Here is an 18,018-nt window from a genome sequence, read left to right as displayed (position 1 = left end):
TTTTCCTGCCTCTTTGGATGTAGAGGCACTTGTTTCTGTCTTTCGGTTTCCGAGCTCTCTTCGTCAACAGCTTCCTCCCCAGACTATGATATCCTGAGAGGCTTTTTACACAAGCTTGGAGGGAGCCTGTGAGCAAGAAAACCAAACAGGGTTAAGACCGTCATCAGACTGTTACCAGGCATTGCTCTCGGGTGGAGGATCATCAATATCTTGAGATATTGCTTTCATGTGTGTGTAAATTAGACCTTTTCAGATGTTCATCTGAACTATGTTTTTCAGAAAGGATATTCAAACTTGATTTCACCTTCTGTTGATCATACATTCTGATTCAGGTTTCTACATAACCTTCACCTTCTATTCCTGGATACATTACAGTCTGCATGAAGTTGAGGAAATGTTCTCATTGTTGAAGGTAGCTAGGAATAACTCTTAGCTGATGACAGCGAGCTAGTCTTGTTTTGTGCCGCTAATTTCTTTAATGGCTTCACCTTCCCTATTTTTTACGGGTATGAGGTTGTCTTACATCCTTTCAAGCTGTGATAATCAGGCAGGACATCAATCACTCCCTTCACATAAGCTCTGCAAACAACGCCTACGTCTGTTTTCATGTACCATTTCTCAGTAGGGGAAACTTTGATGAAAGCATATACAAGTAAAACAAATATGCCAGTATCTGTGGCAACAACCACAACAGGTCTTTCAGATGAAGATGCATTCCGAACAACTTTTTATCTGCTTCGTGGTGACTGCATTGCTCAACAAGATTTACATCTCCAGTAGTGATCATCCAAGTGCTGTTGATCCTGTAAATACAAGTGGAATGGCTAGCTTTTTTTTTCTTAATGAGTTACTCATGTAGTGATTAGCAAGAAAGTTTAACAGAGATTTGTTTTCACCACTCTGTTGGAAGGTATTCCAGTCTTTTCTGTATTTCTCGCAAGTATCCGTTACTATCACCAATCCCATCGGAGGATTGAATGAACATCTTTGGTGGCATTCTCTGAATGGGGCTTGTTCACCCACCGCCGTCGCCTTTGTGACCATGTTTCCACGGGACTTTTTTTTTTTTTGTTTTTTTGTTAATCCTTGTTTTAAGTTTTTAACTTTTGTAGAATGGGCTACAGGTACAGAGATCAAGGGGTAGGTGGCCTGCTTCTCCTCTTTTAGTATATTAACAGCCGTTGGTGGTTTCTTGGGTTTTTCTCATCCAGGTTTTATATTTGTTTTCTTTACATGTTTGAAGAAACTGACACCATCTTCAGCCTTTCCTCTATAAACTTCAATAGCAACATCTCCCCAATCTCAGTGGAATAGAACAAGCCTTTCACAATATTTTCAAGGCCCTCGCCAGTTTTGAAATGTCTTGGGACACCTGGTGCAAATGGATCCATGCATTTGTCAACCAGTGACCACTGTTTTCTCACGTTCTCCTTTCTTTGTGTGCTGAATTTGTCATTAGATTTAATTTCTCTTTCAGTGCTGTCCTCACTTTTGCCATCAGATGACTTTTGAGAAAAGCATCTACTTTTAGCGATGTGCTGAAGCCTCCTTGCATCGGGCAACCCCTGACTTCGACCTCTGTTTATAGTTACATCAGTTATGAAGTCCCCATGAACTATGGAGATGAAGCGGCCTGTGATATTCCCTCCAAACCCACTTCCCCTTTCCTATCCTGAATGCTCCATAACCATGTTCTATGGATTCTGCATCAACGAGTGTATTGTTCTCCTCTTCCTGGTGATATTCATCTGTAGAATTATCATCATCTTCAAGCAGCAATCTATTCTGAAACAAGGTTCCGTTTGTGGGTTGTGTTAGTATGTGTGAACCTGTAAGAGTCTGCTGTTTCCCATCTGAATTACATATTGTGACGTGCACAGCTCTTCCTTTCACAAACCAGGTGTAATTTTTCGTGTAGACTGTATGGTCACTTGTTGCTCTCATGTGTTCGTCAGCAAACGTACATCAGCATAGGACACTCCATGACCACATTTACTCAGAAACTTGGTTGCTTCATTTTCATCCGGAAAGTCGATGCACTGTCAAGCTCAATGCAGTGGTTTTTGCAGACCTCTGACGTGTATCTAAGCAAAGACTTCCAATCACTAGCAGCAGGCCAAACCTTCTGAGCCAAATATGTACTGGTAGTCAACACAAGCCCTTGTCATTCTTTGGAGACTGAGGGTTCACAGTACAAGCAATACCAATATACAGGCATGCCATATGCCCAACGGAACACGCAGAAAGGTCAATCAAATAAGATTGAACAGAAATTTACTGGTACCGCTTTTCGCTTGAGTCGTAATAATATTTTCTTAATTTATGTCAATTAAGAACAATGAACATGCACAGTTATTATCCTGTAAATAAAAGCAATCCTGAACAAGACACACTTTCCATTTATTTACCTCAAATAACCACCAAAATGCCACTAATAAGCTCTTTAAATGTAATTTCCGCTAATTTATGCAAAAATGCAAATAATCTAATTAAATATGCACAAAACAAAAATGCCCCAAGCAGAAATGGATTCTACAGCAAAAACTACCTTATAAATCTATATGGAAATCTTGGTAGTGACGAATATTAAAAGGGAAGGATGACTGTGCCATGTATGATATCCAAAATGAAATGGCCAGTTTATGGTTTGTTAGTCCCTACTAAGAAAAAAACCAGGATTTAGGTTTCCCTTGTGAGAAGGTGAAGGCCAGCTTTCTTGTAGGATATTTCTTCATGCAGCTTCTAAAAGTTATCTCACGCATTTATAATTTTTACCTTCTGTAAAATTGCAAAAAACTTTTATTGTTGCCTACTTTTTGTAGTTTAAAACCATATAAACCTTACTGCTATCACAATTCTTATCAGTATGAGGGTAAAAGTACACCGGATTACTTCAATCTCATTTTTATCAAAGAATTTAGCGATATTCTACAGTAGTACAGAATAATGTATAAAACTACCTATTTACATACATACCTCGTAAAATTAAATATAGAATATGCCCAGAAGCAGTGATATTTTTTTTAGTTAAAACACAAAAAACACTATCAACTTTATTAGTGATCACGTTTAGTACTAATAGTTTGCGAAAGATTGACTAGAATTCACTGAAGTTTTTACGAAACTAGGAACTTTTCCCGTGTTACGCTACAAAGAACATGAAGAGTTTTATAATGAGTCTCAGTCTCACCAGAACTTAATTTTACTTTCTTTGCTATTTATTTATTGAAATACTTGTCTATTGCTTGCGAGCTGTAACATTCAAACAACTGAATGAGCTCAAGGAACGAAAGACATTAGGACATTGGGATTGTTGTTGGGGGGGTTGGTTTCAGACACTGTAGGGAGCCAGAGAGGTTATCTGATAATTACGCTTCGCTTATTCACAACAGTATCAGACTTTTGACCAAAGTGAAAGTGGTTGATAGATTTATAGCTCCTGGCGTCACAAGAGTTGGGTTATTAACGTTGACTTTTGACAGCAATGGTTGAAAGTAGTGATAGCGTCAGAGTATTTCGAGTTGAATGTTATTAGTAACGTCGTGATATTAAAAAAAAAAAGGATGTTGAATGAAAATGCTAGGGATTACATATGGAAACAATCTCTTTGGGAAGCTTATAACAAGCATGGCATTTGCATGAAATATCGAATATCTGAAAAGTAAAGACATAAGCCTATATCTATGTACACAGTAGTGTAAACTAGTTTACAGTAAGAGGAAATATAGATTTTCCAAGGGAAAACCATGCTAATTTTGTTTAGAAGAAGGACTCGTCCCCACTAAACTTCATATGCTCCAAAAAGTGGAAAAGTCTGGATACTTAAAACTAATCAGATGTTGAAGGCCAGTAGCATTACGTAACTCTTCCAGCAGCCTTACGTAATTCTTGAAGGAATGTTTATAGACACTTATTTTCACATGCTGGCCCAGAGGATGGACCTATATTTTTCTATGTTGTTCTCAAGGTTAAGTAGTAAAAAATCTCAAGGTAGAGTAGTGGCATTTTTACACGAAGCTCTTCGTCAGAGGGATTATTAGAATGATCGACAGGATGAAGATTCGTTTCCACAGGGTAGTCAGGCGGCCGTTGCATGTTTGCCCGGGACGGAAGCCTTCTGCCGTCGTCTTTCCTTGTAACCTGAGGATGCGAGAACAATATAAGTCACGTACTTGTCATCTCGTGCGAAGTATGCTAAGGAAGTTGTCAGATAACCGTCGAAAATGATGAACCTTATATTAGGACGAAGATAGTCCAAAATCTCCGAGTAGGTCGATACTTTTAAAACGATTTGATTGGTTATTGAGTCAAGGTTACCTTTACGGAAGTATCTTGTCTGTCGATTGTGATGAGTTCCCCAAAATCTAACCAGGCAATGTAAGGAACTCGCAAAAAAGAAGAAAAAAAAACTATTTTATCCAACACTATTAGTATTTTAAGATTTTGCTTTCGCCTAACCTTGCATTAGAAAACGACGGTTGTGACTATGGAAGAATACATTTTGAACAAGGTTATTTTGACCTGGTTGTAGGGCTAATAAGGAGAGATAAGACTTGGCTTCATAGACTGGCAAGATTTTTTTTCCTCGATTATGCTTTTCGGTGCCAAGGGAAAGTGCAATTTAAATGGTCTTTAAGCGCCAGAATAAGTAATTTTCCAATTATGTAATGATTGTCTTCACACTGTGATTTTTTCAAGTGTGTATGTCAGCGTCACGCAGCTACGGTTATGAATATCATTGACGATAAGTTCTTGAAGAGAAAATGTACATTTAATGGTTAAATCACCAGATACCTAGTTGTACATGGACTATGGAAGTACTTTCATGATGGATGGCCTTGTCTTAAGAAGTTGAAATGAAATGTTGAAAGTAATTTCTACCCCTAAAAAACACGTCGAATAGACCATTTTCCGTACCTTGAAAGAAAAAAAAATCTTTTGAAGGAAACAAGCACTTCGTGGTAACGTCTTCGAGGAAATGTATGAGAGCTGTTCTTTTATTCATTATGTTAATGCATTTTATTTCAAGCACGATCCATAGTCATTCTCTCACCTGTCCGGTGTCCTTTCGCTGTCAGAGTTGAATCTTGAAACACAGCCGTGGGCCATTTTGCCGCTATCTGGAATAGTAAAACAAGCGACATTTATATCACTGTACCAGAAAGTTAAGATTTTAAGCATGCAAAGTGACTAGGTATTCACAAAAGATTGAACATGAATCCAAACAAAATAGGAAATGAAGGTATCTCAAGAGATGAACCGTGTTGGGCTGATCCATGCTTGCTCGTAAGCAAAACGCAGCTCAGATGCTGTCTCCAACCCGAACTGTACGGTACCTTTTTGATGACTTTCACAGTTATATTTTTTTCCCCTATGAACTTACATAGAATCCTTCCCCCATAATAAGATAATAAGTGTATTCATGAGCTTTGAGGATATCGGCCAAGATTACAGCCAGGCAGTGACTTGGTGCGAGGCCAGTCTACAGATTGTCCTTGCGTATGGCCGCTTTCAAGACAAGAGATATTGGTTATGTTGTCAAAATGCTAAACGGATGAACTTCATGGGCAGAGAAAACCAAAATAGAGAGTAAAATCACTTTAATTACTTATCATTGCACTATTCTATGGTATTCTAATGCCAGAGTGAAAGAAAGTGAGCGAGTGAAAAGGAAAGGAAAAACTGTCTTTTGCAAGTGCCACTTATTCAAGCACTTAGGTTTTCAAGTACTCGTCACTAATAACTGTCAAGGCATACCAAATTAATACACCATCACAAAATTGAGTAATAAGTCGAAGTGTATAGTAGCTTTTAACACCAACATCAGATAAATTAGTGAAGCCAATTTTATCGTTTAAAGAACTCTAATGCATTTTTTCCAAGCCTCACCTAGGACTTGCCCTCCACATGACTGGAGTGTGATTGTTAACATCTCCCAGAAGTGAAGTGTTGCAATGCACATGGGGGAGAGAGAGAGAGAGTTCATTTTGTGTAGATGTAGAAAGTGCGGTTGGTTCAGACAAAAGATTGTGCGCGGGGTACTCTAATTCTGCATATTATATAGCGTGTCCATAAAGTCCCAGTACCATTACAAGCAATAAATATTTGTAATGGTACTGGGACTTTATGGACACCCTGTAGAATGAACGTAGTTTTATCGGGAGATGCTCGCTATGGGAATAGCGTATTAGGGTAAACCATTGTAACATTATTCTCACCAAATAGCATAATGAAGCGTTCATTTTATGTACATTTGTACGAGATGTACTTAACACTTACAGGATAGACGCGCCATGGAAGTTTTAAGTTCATATCTTCGGCCTTAATTATTTCGCTATCACTATTTTCAGTGTCTTGTTAGTTTTGTTTATGAGTTGGTGGTAGAGTTTTAAATCCACTCACTTGGATTAAATTTGACTGCTGCTTCCCATTATCAACTATATTTGCAATAAATATTCGTCTACACCTGCTTGATTGGATCTGTCTACTCACTGGCCCTAGATCCACTGGGCCCTGCACTTGCCTGAAATTTTATATTCAGGTGACACACGTAAACTCTAACTAATTACGCAGAGACATTTGTCTATTGAGTCGCCTTGCGTAGCTTCATGTCGCAAATGAGAGGAAGAAAAAATTAACCTTACCTTATGAGTGGGATAAAATACAAACGAGCTGATATGCCGACACGGCGCAACTTGCTCTCGGAATAAGGCACTAAGCTGACTGCTGCTTGCTGCATGCAGTCTGGTGTCTGGGTTGATCGATATATAACAAGATTACCTCTCGCCTCGTACGCGTTATGAGAATCTGTCAGTTATCCCAGAATTTTTCTTTTATTCCTACCCTGTTTATTAATGAACAGGTGAGCGTTATAAACGAAATATTTAGTCTGCATAATAGGATGAGTATTAGAGGCGATGAATCATTTGCCTCCTTGACTTGGTTTGATGCAGTTGCTAGGCGTCGCATGCGAGAGTTTCACTGAAGATTCCCCGTGCTTTCTTGTTCAGTACCCGACTGCCCAATCGAATGACGAAGGAGTCAGACGGGTATGTCGCCGTGTTTCAATACGTTTCAGGATTTTCGTGACAGTGACTCACTGTTATTCTGCGTCTTTGTCTTCTCTCTCTCTCTCTGTTTATGGAATTGGAAATGAAATGTGCTCTATGTACGTGTATATGTATATATATATATTGAAAACTATATGGTATATATGTACTATGTACATACATACACACACACACATATATAATATATATATATATATATATATATATATATATATATGTAATAGTGTGGCACAGTGTCGTTATTCCAAAAGACAATAACTTAATAATACTTAAGAAAAAGGCACGAAACGGATAATAAGAGAAGAAAAAGGAGAAAAGGGGATAAGATAATGATTTTTCTTAGCGAAGGGATTTTGTTACTCAAAGCATTAGGCTTTTAGCCATCAGACATCTGGTTTCATCTTCCCCAAAAAGCCTCTGTCCGTACCAGCGATTAGTGACCAACAAGAGATTAGAGCCGATGAGGGATATCGCCCAGGCATCTTCGAGAAATTGGAAACTACTCTCATTAGCGCCTATGACTAATCGGCGTTCCTTTCGTGAACAGGTCAGAGAGAGCCATCTGGCGTACGTTAAAAAGGAATTCTATGACCCGTTGTTAGAAAGAGGGAAGTACCAAATTCTTAAAAGCTCCACCCTCCCAAAGGTAGGCCTCTAGTATCGACGAATCAAAAGCCATGAGTGTTGGTCATAAGACAGCCAAAAGGGGTATCAACGAATGACCTATGAGGTTACCAAGGGATACGCCCCTAAGAAGCCAGGACATGAAGAAGGAGGCGTATACAAATTCAAAGCCTACGAATTACTGTAGAAGACCTGACAGGAAGGCGGTCTCGTATGAAGTTAGTAGCCACTAAGACACAAAAAGTCTTTCAGAAAATGCCACACCCAGTCAGAATCCAAAAATCCAAAGGCGGGGCTAAGGAGATTTCAACTGAACAAAAAGGAGAGACAGAGAGAGAGCAGGGAGAAAGAGAGAGCAGAGAAAAAAGGGGAACAGAGAAGTCGAGAGAAGAGGGGAACGAGGAGAACCAGTGGCGCAGCAACAGGCAGAGAAGAGAGAGAAAGACAGAAGAATCCCCAGAAGAAGAACAGGTGCAAAAGTGTGGTGTGCGAAGCAATCAAAGACAGTGAAAGTGACAATCAATACTTAGTAAAATTCCCTCGTGCCTATAGACTCGTAATTGCAACAAGTGCCAATTAAGTTTTATCAGTCCAAGAGCCCAGAAGGTGGAAACTTTATAAGTACTCCAGCGAAGAATAAACCTATGTTAAGAAAATATCAATCTTCATTTCTCATCCAAAACGATAACCCTTTTTGCTAATTCAATATCAAGAGCTTTCAGCAAGGTAAGAAAAATTTATATAAGTCTAATTCCCCAAAGTACAGCCTCCACGGCACATGTTACCTTAGATCTGTGCAAAGAAAGTAAGTACCGTCACAGATTTATTGGTGGCAGAGCGACGGGATACGATGAGATAAAGATTGATATAGTGACAAGATTAATTGATGTCGAGCGGTAAGGATAGGAAGAGACAAAAGAGACAGCAAAGAAATGGTGATTAGCGACGTGATACGAAGACACGAATGACAGTTAAAAACAGCGGCAGCGAAACAGAATCAAAAGTTTAGAGTCGGCATAAAAGATTTCAATCCATTCACGCCACTCGAAAAAGAAAGTTCTCCCCAAAGACAGTTACCAGTGCTTCCCCAAATACAAAGACAGTTACCGAGTCGTAACAATAAAAGCGCTCCAAAAAAAGCCACCCACACTCCACGAAGAAAAACTCCACTCCGAAGAACAAGAACAGTCGTTCCACTAGAAGAACAAGATGCCGAACGCGTAAAGAATATATCAAGAGGAAAAAAGCACAATTCAGAAAACGCCCAATTCAACGCGCTTCCTTTCCCATCCCGAAGAGAAGAAGAGAGAGAGAGAGGGGTCCCCTTTCCCGAAGAGAAGAAGAGAGAGAGAGAGAGAGGGGGGGAACCAACACATCATTCAACGCGCTGGTAGGCGAACGCAAGCTGTCAGACGTAAACCCGGATGCCGAAGACGACGAAAGAAGATAAGTCCAAAATAATATCCCCACACTTACATAACATTAAACTCCATTAAAAGTAAATTACGCGATTAACATTTCAGTTAGACAATTTCTGGTATTTCAAGATTAAAAGATTTTCTCTCTGAACTTTTTTTTGGCAACGAAACTACGATATTTCTTCATTTTACTAATTATAACTAATCAGCTACTAAGACCTTTTCCCGAACATTTGTATTTACTAACCAATAACTTTAAATTTTAATTTGAATTTTGATTGTGTCATTTTATGTTATTTTTTGTGATTTTGGTTGTTTTTTGTGATTTCTTATACTTTGATTTTTTTTGTTTTAGTATTTGCTTTTTACTTGTTACGTCGAATGAATGTTTACTTGTTTTTACTTTGTTTTAACCAGGGTAACTCACGAGAGGTCTCTCGTTAGCGTACAGTTTACGGTCAGTTCAGTATCGTTTTACCAGTACTGTTAAGAGGGTTTTTGTTGTTGTTTAAGAATCGCTTACCGGTAACGTAAGACTTTGAGAATATTTCAGGGGAAAATTCCTTTATTTTTTTTTGGTGATCGAATACTTTAGTAAAAACAGTTTATTGTTATTATCATTTTCTTTTGGGATATTACGGTCATAACTTTGATACTTTTAATGATACTCAGTACTTAAGAAAATTTCCATTAACGAGTCGATGGTCAAAGGGAGACCGACTCCTTATCAGAACGTAAGAACGCCTGTGCTCACGAGAAGTCAAACAAGGAAAATAAACATGCCGGAAAGTACACAGTCCGCGAATTCGAACGCAGCAGTAATGGGAACACATAAGGGGCATGTGATTAATCACATAGCTAAATTTTGCGGAAGAAAGAATGGTCAGTTAGCTTGTAACTTAGAGAACTGGATAGAGCAGGTGGAGACACGCCTAGATAGCATAACGGGGACAGATAGAGAAAAGCTTATTGAAGCCAAGAGTTATCTTGATTTGGAAGCCGGAGGAGACTTAGAGCGATACGTCCACTCCGAGACTTACCGAGATCTTAAGAATTGGGAAGAACTGAAACGGTATTTTAGGAAGGTCTATTCCACAGTTGGTGAAAGAGATCCAGTCACTAGTTTGGCAAGGATAGTGCGTCAATTTAAGTTAGACGAAAGACGTTATCAAGAGTTTAGCTCTCAGTTGTATAACAATATGAATGAATGGGAAGGGGTAACTTCATGGAATCCACAGGTTGGTATAGGTAGAAGGAGGCAAGCAAAAAATGCTAATGAGTCATGTTAAAAAAATATTTAGACTAGCAATAATGATTGGAAGCCTGCCTACGGAAGTTATTGCAAGGATGACTCGTAAGTGGGAGACATCCGATGATGTAGCAGAGATTGAAGAGGAGGAAACAAAAATCCTAGGTAGAAGACCTGAAGGGAATCCTATATACAGACCTTTAGTCGCTATAGGACAAAAGGAAAGAGGTCCAAATAGATCTAGGACACCATCTAGAAATCAGAATAAGATGCCAGGTAAATCTTCTCAAGGAGGATTTTCGACAGTCACGTGTTATAACTGTCAGAAGAGAGGACATTATGCCAGTGACTGCCGGGGGATGGCCTTCTGTCCTTTCCATAAGAGAACAGGACATAGTGCCCGAGAATGCAGAAATAAATTTGTTTCAGCTCCTAGAGGTAGATCTCAGTCGAGAGGCAGAGGTAGAAACAATAGTCAATCTCCCCCAGTTAGAGGAAATAGGGATTCCGTCCCAAATAGATATGCTAATCAAACAGCAAGCATAGGTTATCAATCAATTCAGCCAATGTCAGACGACGCAATGGGAAATTTTCTGCTTACTGGTACAATGAATCTTCCTCTATAACAGAGAGAACGTCCGGAATGTCAAGGCTAAGCCCAGCTACACAGGTTAGCAAAGTTGATGTAGGGAATGAATATAATTATAGACCATTATTTCCAGCCCATGTCGGTCTAGAGAAACCTATTGTTACATTCTTTGATACAGGTAGTCCTAAGAATATAATGTCAGAAAAGGTGTATCGATTGTATTTTTCTCATTTAAGTTTGAATCCAGCAGTAGATTGTAGAATCACAGACGTCCAGGGTAATGATATCCACGTAATTGGACAGTTAGATTTTCCATTTAGGCTAGGAAGAATTGCTCTAAGAGAAAAGGTTCTGGTAGCCAGAGATATACAATTAGCTTTTGCTCATTTGCTGATAGGTTATCCAACTATGGCTGGACAAGGGATAAGCATTGATGCCCCTAGAGAACAACTAGTGATTAACAACGGTCGTGAGATTTCTAGAATACCAATATGCAAATCAATTAAAAGAACCCAGACTCAAGAGAATCCCATAGTAAAAGGTATTTTAAAGAAGGATAAGACGGAGGGAAGATATCCAGAATGCATCACGAGTTCACAACAGATCATTAACCTCTTAGAATCAAATCAATGCACTTATTTAAAGTTAGAGAGGGAATTAAGACTTAAACCCATGGAGAAAGTACGTGGGTAGAATGTACAGTAAATCCAATTTTTGAAGGGAAGGAAATTCTCACGCTTACTGAAAGGTCGCAAGTAAACGGAATACATTATTCTTCTAGTTTACACGAAGTCAGACAGGGCAAAATAGCGTTACAGATTACGAATAACAGAGGAGGAAAGGTTAAATTAACACCAGGTACAGAGATAGGCTTAGCAGAAGTATACTCCATACCTATCCGAGTTGTAGAAAGGGAAACGGTAGCAGCGATCAGTAAAGGAAATGAAAATTATGCTCAGGACATAGAACTGAGAAGAGCTAAGATAGGATTTCATTTAAAGGACATTAAGGAAAACCATGTTAGAGAAGAATTCATAGACTTACTGTGCGAATATAATGATATAGTCGCTCTAGACGGCGACACCTTGGGAAATACACGCGAAATAACGCACAAGATAGACATTCCATCAAACACCAAGCCAATTTACATACCAGCTTACAGAGTAGCACATTCCCAGAAGGAGATCATTGAAAGAGAAGTACAAAGAATGAATAGGCAAGGAATAATAGAACCATCTAAATCCCCATGGTCTTTTCCACTTTTGCTAGTTCCTAAAAGGGACAAAACTTACAGAATAGTTGTGGATTTCAGAAAATTGAACCAAATTACTGAAAATGATCCTTATCCAATGCCGTCAATGCGAGATCTTATCGCCACCTATAGTGGGTCCAAGAGATACTTCACCACTATAGATTTATTGCAGGGATTCTTGCAAATCCCTCTAGACGAAGAAAGTAAACCTTTGACTGCTTTTTCCACTAGTAACGGCAGATACCAGTATGTAAGAATGCCCTTTGGTCTAAAGTCAAGCCCGGTAACTTTTGTAAGATTAATGGATAAAATTTTGGGCGATTTACTAGGCAAGGACGTACACTGTTACATAGATGATTTGGTAATAGCAACAGACACTATAGAGGAACACATAGACTTAGTCAGAGAAGTCCTAAAGAGATTAAGAAAAGCCAACCTGAAGCTTAAACTGAAGAAATGTAACTTCCTTAAAAGGAAAATAGACTACCTTGGTCATACACTAAGTGAAAAGGGCGTAGAAGTAAACGACTTAAAGATAAAGTCAATCAAGGAATATCCTACATCAGTGCAAGAAGGACGTAAAGTCATTCTTAGGTTTAGCAGGATTTTACCGCAAGTCATAGGGAGCTTGCAGTCATATCCGCACCACTAACTGAACTTTTAAAGGAACACGTATCATTTGTATGGACAGACAAGCAGCAAGAAGCATTCGATGAATTGAAAGAAAGATTAACACATCCCCAGTACTTAGCTTCCCAGACTTTGGCAAAGAATTCTTTTTAGCCACGGACGCAAGCCACATTGGTATAGGAGCATGTTTAATGCAAAGACAAGATAAGTATAATGCCATAGCTTATTACAGTAGGAAATTAAAGCCCTCAGAAGTGAACTACTCAGTAACAGACCTCGAGTCTCTAGCTATAATAGACGCTTTAAAGCATTTCAGATATATAATTTTTGGTTACAAGATAACCGTCTTCACGGATCATTCAGCCGCAGTAGAAATGCTAAAGAACCCTAATTTTTCTGGACGAAGAGCCCGTTGGTTCATGACAGCCCAAGATTATGATATAGAGGTGAGATATGTCCCTGGGAAGACGAATAAGGTAGCAGATGCATTATCAAGATATGTGTCACAAGGTGATAGTATAAATATGATAATTCAAGAAGAAGAAAAGAATGAAACAATGTGCAATGACGTAAATGTACTCACCATGCACTATACAGAGGAGCTTTCCCGGTAAAATTTCATAAAAGAACAAGAAAGAGATGAAGATATAAGGGAACTGTCCAAATACGTTAGAAACGAAAGAAAACACAGCCAAACAAGAATTAAACCGAACTAAGGTTAGGAATGGCTTGGTGGATGTCCCACAGATGCATTAAAGGACATAGATGGCGTATTAATTTGGATGTGTCACGAATATGACCCATTTGGTCAATTTCTAGGTGTACTGCACAAAAGGTTAGTACCTAAGAGTCTAAGAAACAAGGTCATTGAGCTAATGCACGACGATGACATGAGAGCTCACCCAGGAAGGGATGAGACAATTAGACTAATCCAGAGAACTTTCCATTGGAAGGGAATTCACAAGGATGTTAGTAATTATGTGAAGAGCTGCAATACATGCAACAGCTACAAGGGAAGAACAGACAAGGAAGTACCACTAGGGAAATATCCTATCCCACAGACTCCTTTCGAAAGAGTATCTATTGATCTTATCACTAATCTTCATACCACGAGTAAAGGAATAAGAATATACTAGTATGTATCGACGCGCTCACGAGATATACAGAGTTGGTACCACTAACTAGTAAAAGTGCCAAGGATTGTGCAACCGCTCTCTTTGATAAGATATTTTGCAGATATTCTGCCCCACAGCTCATTATTTCTGATAATGGGACCGAGTTCAACAACTCGTTAGTTCAAGAAATTTGTAACGCCTTTAAGGTAGAAAAGGTAGCGATACAGCCGTATCACCCAGCTAGTAATGGCTTAGTAGAAAGGAATAACAGGAAGGTTTTAGACGTATTACGTCACACAGTAGGACAGGATCCTGACTGGGACGTCAATTTACCTTTAGTCCAATTATCATTAAATGCAAGACATCATACGAGTACTCGAGCAACTCCCATAAAAGCTTTGATGGGATATGAACCCAGATTACCTTATGCATGGCTGAATCAGCCAATACAGCCTAATTACTCTGAAGATATCATGAAGATAAGAATCGGAAACTTTAAAGTAATACACAAGCAATTGCACAAGAATCTAGAAGAAGCCCAGCAGAATATGATAGAGAAGCATCAAGAAGGATTAAGGCCTGTAGACTACAAGAAAGGGGATGAAGTCTATATTAAGAAGGAAGTAAGAAGTGGTATTAATTATAAGTTAGCCACAAAATTCACAGGACCATACAAGGTCGTAGACGTACAAGAAACTAAGATAAAGGTTAAGAAAATGAATAACCAAATGCCTTCCACATACGCTGAATCATTAGAAGAAGAATTTTGGATAAACAAGGACAAGGTCAAGAGAACCAAAGAAGTTGAAGAATCCGAAATGACAGAGACGTCAGAAGAAATTCCAGAAGAAGGAATTAGATATAACCTAAGAAATAGAAGAGTCACTTTTCAGTGAAACAGAAGAACAAACCCATTAATTCATCCCATTATTCCCATGTATTTATTTGATTTCTTTATTGCTAAGTTTACCTTCATCGGTCGACTTAGGAATAATCTTTTATTGTTACAATTCTTACTTTAATTAGTCGGTTTGTAGCAAGAATTTTTGAGTTACGTGCACTAACTTCAAATTTATTTTGACTTGAAGGGAAATATTTGGGTATGTAAGAAACGGTTAAATGCGTAGTATAAGAATTTCAAGACGTATATTAAGTTTAATCGTTCCATAAGAACATTCTTAGAAGTAAAAGAATAAATAAGACGGGTTAAGATAGACATTAAGAAATTTTAAGATACGAGAATTCGTTTCAGAAATGATTATGATTTTGAAGGGGTAATTAATACACTTACTTTGTTCAAATCCATTGGATGTTGATTGATGAAAAAACTTACTAATAAGATATTAATTGATGAAGACTCACTAACAAGATGGTAGATGTTGAAAACTTACTAACAAGATATTGATTGGTGAAAGCTTACTAATTGTTGTCACAGTAGAAGAAACCTACAAGTATTAACCACTAACCGGTTCCTTTAACCGAGTTGCCAATTTTGTTTTAGTATCAAGCAGTAAGGTTATAGTTTAATGTACAAGGTTACTCAGAAATTACAGTAAGAATGCCCAATGAAATTTTGCATAAACACAAATACACAATCTCAGTAGGAAGTCAAGGACACACTTGTTATTGCATACAAATACACAAGGATATTTTCTCCCAGGACTTGTCTTCAAGCGGCAGGTCGCAGCAAACAAGAAGCCATCAAGTGTCGTCAACAAAAAACGAAATTTATTTTTCCATAAAGAAAGACGATATCCACCTAGATAGAATAGGACTGAGGACTGAACCAATCATGTACTGTGAACTTGGATAGTTACCATTATTTTTTTGCTTCTACCATGCATTTATATAACTTTTGTGACTTAAGGGCTTATGTATGTTTAACTTTCAGTTTTCTTGTTTTTTTGGTGATTTATTTTTGTTTGCATTCAGTTTCACGTTTCTTAATGTGATTTACTCATATTTGAATTCAGTTTGATGATTCTTTTAATATTACTTAATCAAGTATTTGTTCATATTCAGTTTTTTTTTATGTTTCTCTGAATGTTACTTACTCAAGAATTTACTCATGCTTACATTCAATTTTGATTGTTGCCCTTAACGTTACTTAATCAAGGATTTGCTCATGTTTACATTCACTTTTGATGTTTTTGAGTTAAAGTTTCAATATGATTTCCAAGAAGCATAAGTTAGGAGTCCTCTGGTAGGTATAATATTTGCTTCAGCTTAGTTAACGCTGTCGGAGTCAGCGAGGTAGCGGGCCGAGACTGTAATAGTGTGGCACAGTGTCGTTATTCCAAAAGACAATAACTTAATAATACTTAAGAAAAAGGCACGAAACGGATAATAAGAGAAGAAAAAGGAGAAAAGGGGATAAGATAATGATTTTTCTTAGCGAAGGGATTTTGTTACTCAAAACATTAGGCTTTTAGCCATCAGACATCTGGTTTTCATCTTCCCCAAAAAGCCTCTGTCCGTACCAGCGATTAGTGACCAACAAGAGATTATAGCCGATGAGGGATATCGCCCAGGCATCTTCGAGAAATTGGAAACTACTCTCATTAGCGCCTATGACTAATCGGCGTTCCTTTCGTGAACAGGTCAGAGAGAGCCATCTGGCGTACGTTAAAAAGGAATTCTATGACCCGTTGTTAGAAAGAGGGAAGTACCAAATTCTTAAAAGCTCCACCCTCCCAAAGGTAGGCCTCTAGTATCGACGAATCAAAAGCCATGAGTGTTGGTCATAAGACAGCCCAAAAGGGGTATCAACGAATGACCTATGAGGTTACCAAGGGATACGCCCCTAAGAAGCCAGGACATGAAGAAGGAGGCGTATACAAATTCAAAGCCTACGAATTACTGTAGAAGACCTGACAGGAAGGCGGTCTCGTATGAAGTTAGTAGCCACTAAGACACAAAAAGTCTTTCAGAAAATGCCACACCCAGTCAGAATCCAAAAATCCAAAGGCGGGGCTAAGGAGATTTCAACTGAACAAAAAGGCGAGACAGAGAGAGAGCAGGGAGAAAGAGAGAGCAGAGAAAAAAGGGGAACAGAGAAGTCGAGAGAAGAGGGGAACGAGGAGAACCAGTGGCGCAGCAACAGGCAGAGAAGAGAGAGAAAGACAGAAGAATCCCCAGAAGAAGAACAAGTGCAAAAGTGGTGTGCAAAGCAATCAAAGACAGTGAAAGTGACAATCAATACTTAGTAAAATTCCCTCGTGCCTATAGACTCGTAATTGCAACAAGTGCCAATTAAGTTTTATCAGTCCAAGAGCCCAGAAGGTGGAAACTTTATAAGTACTCCAGCGAAGAATAAACCTATGTTAAGAAAATATCAATCTTCATTTCTCATCCAAAACGATAACCCTTTTTGCTAATTCAATATCAAGAGCTTTCAGCAAGGTAAGAAAATTTATATAAGTCTAATTCCCCAAAGTACAGCCTCCACGGCACACGTTACCTTAGATCTGTGCAAAGAAAGTAAGTACCGTCACATATATATATATATATATATATATATATATAATATATATATATATATATATATATATATATATATATATATATATATATAAAATCACCATAACGTTATTGGAAAATTTTGAACTAATAAAAGTCCACACTTAAGTAAGATGTGTTTAAAAAAAATTCTTTTATGACTGGAACTTTCGTCTACTTGATCGCTAGTGATGAGGTCTACTGATCAAGTAGATGAAAGCTCCCGTCATATATATAAGAATATTTTAATACACATCTTACATAAGTGTGGACTTCTATTACTTCAATATATATATATATATATATATTATCATATAGATATATATATGTATAATATATATATGTATATATATATATATCTATATATATATATCAATAAATAATATATATTATACTATATATATATATAAGAGATATACATATATATATTAACACATTGAAAATTGGTTCATGATGATGCGCGGCCCTCATTATGAAAAGTTTCTTGAAGGGTGTAAAACTTGATTACAGTGCTGGTATAAGCTGACGGTAGAGAGGCTTTCGTCATGTGTAAAAGGAGGCCTGAAGTGAGGA

General features: G+C 38.0%; 1 long non-coding RNA gene across 1 annotated transcript; it reads right to left on the bottom strand.

Annotated features, from left to right (window-relative positions):
* Window positions 1–1,086: 1,086 nt before the first annotated feature.
* Window positions 1,087–6,956, bottom strand: LOC135221064 (uncharacterized). The gene is made up of 3 exons (XR_010315865.1): window positions 6,645–6,956; window positions 5,054–5,120; window positions 1,087–4,140 (listed from the first exon to the last, which is right to left on the bottom strand). It is a non-coding gene; the product is annotated as an uncharacterized LOC135221064 (long non-coding RNA).
* Between the last annotated feature and the right edge of the window lie 11,062 nt (window positions 6,957–18,018).

The sequence above is a fragment of the Macrobrachium nipponense genome, chromosome 2 (assembly GCF_015104395.2).
Source record: "Macrobrachium nipponense isolate FS-2020 chromosome 2, ASM1510439v2, whole genome shotgun sequence".
NCBI classification, from domain to species: Eukaryota; Metazoa; Arthropoda; class Malacostraca; order Decapoda; family Palaemonidae; genus Macrobrachium; species Macrobrachium nipponense.
The sequence above is the reverse complement of the archived record's forward strand: the minus strand, read 5'-3'. Positions and strand labels throughout refer to the sequence as shown.